The sequence below is a fragment of the Mustelus asterias genome, chromosome 3 (assembly GCF_964213995.1).
Source record: "Mustelus asterias chromosome 3, sMusAst1.hap1.1, whole genome shotgun sequence".
NCBI classification, from domain to species: Eukaryota; Metazoa; Chordata; class Chondrichthyes; order Carcharhiniformes; family Triakidae; genus Mustelus; species Mustelus asterias.
In genome coordinates this window covers 13,349,480-13,355,701 of record NC_135803.1, presented here as the reverse complement: position 1 = coordinate 13,355,701, position 6,222 = coordinate 13,349,480, and positions in this window count along the sequence as shown.

Genomic DNA, 6,222 nt, shown 5'->3' with positions numbered 1-6,222 from the left:
CCTCTCACAGTCCAAAGATGGTTAGGTTGATTGGCCATTGTAAATTGTCGCTTAGTGTTAGGGTAAATGGCGGGGTCAATAGATGGGGTTAAGGGCTTGGGTGGGATTGTGGTCAGTGCAGAGTTGATGGGCCAAATGGCCTCCTTCTGCACTGTAGGGATCCTATGATTTTATGAAAATTGCAGAGTTATTGGGAAAGAGCAGGAGTGTGTGAGTCCAATTGAATAGCCCTGTGAGAGGGCCAAAATAATTAGGATAGGCCAAATGTGTCCCTTCTGTTCATTAAGATTCTATGATTTTACAGTCCATGGTTTCCAAACAAATATTCATGTGGAAACCTGGGTGAGACTCAATACTTACCAATGATGCTTTAGAAAGTGTCCAGTGATGGGCTATATGGTCTGGGAAGAAAAGCTAATATGACCAAATAGCATAAGTCCCTCTATCGGCCAATGCAATTCCGCACTTGGCCATGCAGTGGTTCGGTGATTCCATTTAGGCCTACAATTAGCTACCAGGGCTGAAAACCGAACACTGACATGGTTAACCATTATGGAAACCACACAATTATCATTCTCATTGAAATCAAAGAATGTCACCAGCAGCTTATATTGAATTTAATAAAACACTGAACCAGAGAACAGAGATTAGGAGAGGGAGACGGAGAGTTTTAGAGAGAGGTTGAGTAATTTGTGTGTCAGGAAGTTTGATACCTTGTGTACTCAAGTTTGTACGGTAGAGTTTGACACTTTTGTGGTAACTTGGTGGAGTATCATAAAATAGGTCTGACAGCACCTGTGGAGAGAGAATAGAGCCAACATTTTGAGTCTAGATTACCCTTTGTCAGAGCTGACAAAGGGTCATCTAGACTTGAAATGTTGGCTCTATTCTCTCCCCACAGATGCTGTTGGACCTGCTGAGATTTTCCAGCATTTTCTGTTTTTGTTTCAGATTCCAACATCCACTGTATTTTGCTTTTACTATAAAGGAGATTGGTTGTACTATCATTTGTGAGTTTGAGTATCTTTATCCACAACATCAATTGACCCGAGTTCAAGGGTAACAATTGAATTTCTTTAAATCGAAAGCTTATGCCTTCCTAATGGGAACCTTCATTATGTAACAAGTAAACTTATAGCCCAAATCTTTAAGTACCAATGACCAGAGCTTCAATAGCACAATGGTAGAGCAATGAAAATCAGGTCTGTGGCTTGTAAAATTAGAGGGGTGCAGGGATCATGTCGGGCCGCAGTGCTGGAGATGGTTACATAGATAGAAGGGGCATGCCCAAGGATTTGAATATAAAGGTGTTTCCATTTTTACATCAAGGTGTTGCTGAAGTAATGGCTTCTATATGGGCTGCCTGATCAGCATCTCCACTGCATGAGCAGTGTGGATGGAGAAAGAATGGCTGCAACAATGACTTAACAACAATAATGGCAATAGTGGCTTTAAAATGGCTATTCTGGCTGGGAGTGAAGCATGCTGGGAATTTTGGTCAACTTATAGATTAAAACCAGATGCCGGTCGTCAAGAGGGTCTGGTCTGGGAGCTGTGATCTGAAGCTTCCCAGATAAGGGAAGTTGTTTACATTAACCGAGACAGTGTGGCTTCAATTTTTATGGCTGCTATGTATGGAGTATGCAGTTTGAACGAAGTGTAATGGTTTCATTCAAAAGTAATTTCACTGAATGTTCGAGCCATGTGATCAGTTTGTGATGACACAGTTGGCTAGATGACAGAGAATATTCCGGAAGCAAGTGGAGAATTGTGGATAAAAGACATGTGAGTCCTTTGTTTGGCAGAGATAACTTGAAGAGACCCAACCATCGCAACAAGACCTGTGCCCTGAAGGATGCTTCGGAGAGAACAAGAAGATAGATTCTACATCGAGGATATTTCTTGGCCAATGTTTTTCCTAAACTCGGTAGTATCTATTTTCAGTTAAATAGTTAAAGTTGATGTTCAGTTAAAGTGCAGTTTAAGAGTTAAAGTTCAGTAAAAAGTTAATGAGTTGTAACTGTCTATGTTTGAGAAGTGTTAAATAAAGAAACAATTGAATTACTGTCCTTGTTTGCCTCATTAAACTGGAGTGCTTGGAAGGTGTTTAAATTAAAGCTGTATAACAGCAGCAACATTTGAAAACCCACTTTATTTCCTCTCTACATAAGGGGAAACTCCATTGTTTTTAGACAATGTTAGGAATGAATTATTGCTGAATTATTGTTGTATTATCTGTTGCTTGGAGTGCATTGTGTAGCCTGATGGGTATTCATAAAGATAAAGTCCAGAAAAGCTTGATGGTTAAAAGAGCTAACTCACGCTGTATCAGGCTAAGGACTGTGGGAGCAGCAAGACTCCGGGGAGGTGATGAACAGGCACAGTTGCTGATTGAATAATGGCTGTTGCCAAGCCTTGAACAGACAATGATTGAACACAGACCCCTGTGTTGTGCCCCTTAGAGAAATACAACCCCCTGAGAGACACGGCTCTCTGAGCATTCATAACCAAAAAGATAGTGATTGATTCGTGCCTATTCCCGTTCATGAGTCACAGAAAACTAGCATGCAGGTACAGCAGGTAATAAAGAAAGCAAATTAAATGTTGGCTTTTATAGCTGAAGGAATAGAATATAAAGGGCAGGAAGTATTGTTACAACTATACAAGGCATTGGTGAGGCCGCACCTGGAGTATTGTGCACAGTTTTGGTCTCCTTATTTGAGGAAAGATGTAGTGACATTGGAGGCAGTTCAGAGGAGGTTCACTAGATTGATTCCAGAGATGAGGGGTTTGTCGTATGAAGAGAGATTGAACAGTTTAGGCCGATACTCTCTGGAATTTAGTAGAATGAGGGGAGACCAAATTGAGGTATACAAGATGATAAAAGGTATGGATAAAGTAGATGTGGAGCAGACACTTCCTCGTGTGGGGCATTCTAGGACGAGAGGTCTTGGTTTTAGGATAAGGGAGTAGCAAATTTAAAACAGAGTTGAGGAGAAACTACTTCTCCCAAAGAGTTGTGAATCTGTGGAATTCGCTATTCCAAAGTATGGTGGATGCTGGGACAGTGAGTGAATTTAAGGAGGAGTTAAGATTGTTAATTGCTAATGGGTTGAATGGTTATGGGGAGAAGGCAAGAAAATGGGGATGAGGAGCATATCATAGAAATCATAGAATCATAGAAACCCTACAGTGCAGAAGGAGGCCATTCGGCCCATCGAGTCTGCACCGACCACAATCCCACCCAGGCCCTACCCCCACATATTTTACTCGCTAATCCCTCTAACCTACACATCCCAGGACTCTAAGGGGCAATTTTTTAACCTGGCCAATCAACCTATGATCGAATGGCGGAGCAGACTCGATGGGTGAATGGCCTAATTCTACTCCTATATCTTATGAACTTATTAACTAATGAGCTGTCAGTACGTGATTGGAAGCATGATCAGTGCCAGCAAGATCTGTAAATGAAGGAGAGACAAAGATACATTGGGATCGGTAACACGGGACCAACCACTGGAAAAGAAGCAGCAAGAGCCAGAGTCTGGGACTCGGAGACATCAAAACAAAACCCATCGGGAAGGAGTTAAATTCTCCCTCAGTGTACCTGAACAGGCGCTGGAGTGTAGCGACTAGGGGATTTTCACAGTAACTTCATTGCAGTGTGAATGTAAGCCTACTTGTGACATTAATAAGTAAACTTTAAACTTGTGGAAAAGTGGGTGCGTGAGTAAGTGGGTAGCTGGGCGAGGTGGGAAAGTAGGTAAGCGAGTGAGTGGGTAGCTGGGAAACTGGGTGGTTGGGCGGGCGTAGGTGGGTAAATTCGGTAAGTGGGGAAGGCAGGTGGGTGAGATGGGTAGCTGAGTTGGGGAAGTAGTTGGGTCAGGTTGAGGGGTTGGCTGGTTAGTTGGGGGTAGTCTCATTGGGTCGGAAGGGTGGTTGAGTGGTCAGGGTGGTGGTCGTGTCAGGTCCGGGAAGCAGTTGAATTGGGTTAGTGATGTAGTTGGGGGTGGGGTGGGGGTCGTTGGGGGTGGCATAATTAGGGGCTCAATTGTGTAGTTATCCAGAGGTTACACATAGGTTTAACCTATTTAACATTTCCTCGGTCACAAACCCAGTAAGTCCTGCAGAAGTGACATTTACAGAGGACCTTTGGGAGTTAATGAATTGCCCTTTGGGAGTTGGGACTTTCTGGGAAATTTCCATGGATGTTAGTACATCTGAGCTTCCACAGTGTCCAACATTCACAGTAACTTCATTGCAGTGTTAATGTAAGCCTATTTGTGACACTAATAAAATAAATAAAGCTCTCAGTCACATGCCGGTCTATGACACTACAGAGACAAGACAATTACAAAAGCCAATAGAGTGACCCTACCGGAGTCACAACTTCTGCTCTGGAGCCATTGATTGGGGGTAGTTTATTATTCATTCTACACTTGTTGATGATGTTGGTATTTATTGGCCATCCCTAATTACCCATGAGAAGGGGATGGTGGGCCACCTTCTTGAATTGCTGCTGCACGTGTGATGAAAGCACATTCATGGGGCTATTAGATAGGTATTTGTTTTTGTTTATATATCCAGTCCAATCAAAGTCCAATTCAAAGTCTCAGCAAGTGAGACATTCCAGATCCAAGCTGGCAAGACAGGCTGGCCACTTCCTGTTGGTCCACCACAAAAGTGGTAAAAGATATATGCTCAATGTTAAGATGCTGAACGGGATCCTGGAGGTTACACAGATTCCAAGCTCCTTCTACACTTCCTTTTCTAAATGTGGTGGTTGTGAATCTGGGAGGTGCAGGCGATGGTGCCTCAGCAAGTTATAGAATTCACCCTGTGGATAGTAAATGCTGCATCCAAAATGTGCCAGTGGCGGAGGGAGCAAATGATCCCACGTGATTCTGTTCAACAAATGAACTGATCTTCGCTCCCCCCCCCCCTCCCCGCTTTCGGCGTGGGTTTCCTCCGGGTGCTCCGGTTTTCTCCCACAGTCAAAGGTGTGCGGGTTAGGTTGATTGGCTATGCTAAATTGACCCTTAGTGTCCCAGGATGTGTAAGTTAGAGAGATTCGCGGAGTAAATGTGTGGGATTATGGGGATAGGACCTGGGGTGGGATTGTGGTTGGTACAGACTCGATGGGCCGAATGTCCTCCTTCTGTACTGTAGGGATTCTATGATTGCATGATTCTAAAATCCACACTATTTTAAAAGGCATCTGACACCACACAAAGAAATTGGGGGCAGGGTTTAGCGAGGAACGGACATGGCAATGCAAGTAAGGCACAACATGTTTGATTGCGGGTAGGTCAAATGGGTCTAAGTGAAAATTCCACAGGTCTTTCTTTGTAATTGGGTGGCACGGTGGCACAATGGTTAGCACTGCTGCCTCACAGCGCCAGGGACCCAGGTTCGATTCCCAGCTTGGGTCACTGTCTGTGTGGAGTTTTGCACATTCTTCCTGTGTCTGTGTGGGTTTCCTTTGGGTGCTCCAGTTTCCTCCCACAGTCCAAAGATGTGCGGGTTAGGTTGATTGGCCATGTTAAATTAGGAGGGTAAATATGTGGGGTTGCGGGAATAGGGCCTGGGTGGGATTGTGGTTGGCGCAGACTCAAAGGGCTGAATGGCCTCCTTCTGCACTGTAGGGATTCTATGATTCTAACAGGTTGGGAGTAATTGGACTGTGATTCAGAACTCCTAACAACAAGACTAATTGTGACATAGCATTGTCCACAAGGCTATTTTCATCTAACTTTCAGAGCGAAAGGTTGGAAATGTCACTTCATACAGGCAGGCAAATGCACTGTCTGTGACATGAGGCCCACTAGAGTCCAGCAATAGGCCGGGACTTGCTGAAAGCCTGTTTCAAGCAATGACTGGTGACAAAGGGAAATTGGTAGAAACATGTAGTGAGCCAGTTCACAGCTGATGAGAGGGAGATGATGAGCAGTTGGTGGTAAACATGTAAGCAACTGGTACTCGTAAAGGTCAAAGGGTGGAAATTCATCAAAGGCCCATTTGCATGGTAAATAAGAGGCCCAAGGCCTGGTCCTAAATTGGGCATCTTGCCTCATTAATAAATCCCCGAACAGACAGTTGGAGTGTTGAGGAGGACAATATTCCGGATGATTTCCTCTCTTTCCAATGTTTATATTTGTTAAATCAACTATTTCTGAATGTTGCTGCTGTTTTACCACCAATCCCTTCCAACAACAATTTACA